A 1,309-nucleotide genomic window follows, 5' to 3' on the forward strand; every position below is an offset into this window, starting at 1 on the left:
ATTAATGAAAGAATGATGATGGTGTAAGCACCAAGGAAGGGGGCTCAAGTAAGATGATGTAGACTTATCTTCCTTGCTCCTTCCTCTAAGTAAAAGTATAAACCCTGGAAATGAGGCAAGCATAGGTGCATTGTGAAAAGTGGAAAGACTAAGGAGGACTGACTAGGGACCCCAGGACTAGAGAAAAACCACAGCAGCTGAGCATCCTATGACCACTCCCCCACTCCCACCTCCAGCAGAAGTAGGTGGCCCAACGGGAATCTTTCCACCCCTAAATGGCTGAAAATACATGATATGCAAAGTGGTGCTGGCAAAAGAATTGACCATGAGCCCCATTGACTGGAGGCCAGGGGAAGAGTTCTTTGTCCCACTATGCCAGATGATCACCTCTCTCACAAGAAACACTGGGGAGCAACATGGGGAAACACCTTTTACTGCCACAGTCGGTACTAGAAAAGATGATCAGAATCTCCAGGGACATCAGATAAGCAAAGCAGACCAAAATAATACAGTAAAGTCTCTGCAAATTAAATTGTATTTGGAGCCACAACCACCAAAAATAGACTAGGACCTGAGTCATAAATCTAAACATGGTGACTGCCTGCAAAACAGAAGCTTTACATAGGGTCTAGAGTGTCTTACAATAACTAAACCACTTAGATTTCAACTAAAAATTACCCATCACACCAAGAACCAATTAAATATTAACTTGAATGAAAATAGACAATCATGTGATTGCCAAGACCAACATGAATAGCTATTATTAAAGTGTTTCAAAAAGCAATTATGAATTATCTCAAAAAAATTAAAACTCACAAAAAACATAGATGTTATAAAAAACAAATTGGAAGTTATATAACAGAAAGAAATACAAAAACAAAAACTAACTGGGTAGCTTCAATACTAGAGAGGAGATGACAGAAAACAAAATTATTGAACTCCAGGATACAACAATGAAACTTAACCAGCGTGAAGAGAGAGGAAAAGATTTTTTCTAAAGAGGAAAAACAGATCCTCCAGGACCTATGAGACACTAACAAAATATCAGCATTTATATCATCATAGTCCCAGAAGGAGAGGTGAAAGAGAGAGAGCTGAAAGAGTATTTAAAGAAATGATGGCCGATCTAATCAAATGAGGTGAAAGTCCTTTCAAGAAGCTGAGAGCAAACCAAATAGGAGAAGTGCAAAGAAACGCATGCCTTGATAGATCATAATTAAATTTCTGAAAATAAATAAAACTATCTTGAAAGCAATCAGAGATAAATGATGCATTATATATAAACCAATGACAGCAGATTTTTCATGAG

The 1,309-nt window shown here is 37.8% G+C and overlaps 1 protein-coding gene across 1 annotated transcript in view; it reads right to left on the reverse strand.

The window, feature by feature from the left end:
• Positions 1 to 1,309, reverse strand: part of BTNL3 (butyrophilin-like 3) — a gene marked incomplete at its 3' end in the record, with an annotated part of 17,734 nt that overhangs the window by 8,969 nt on the left and 7,456 nt on the right. The window lies entirely within an intron of this gene.

This window comes from Mandrillus leucophaeus, unplaced genomic scaffold, assembly GCF_000951045.1.
Source record: "Mandrillus leucophaeus isolate KB7577 unplaced genomic scaffold, Mleu.le_1.0 Scaffold2022, whole genome shotgun sequence".
In the NCBI taxonomy this organism is placed as follows: Eukaryota; Metazoa; Chordata; class Mammalia; order Primates; family Cercopithecidae; genus Mandrillus; species Mandrillus leucophaeus.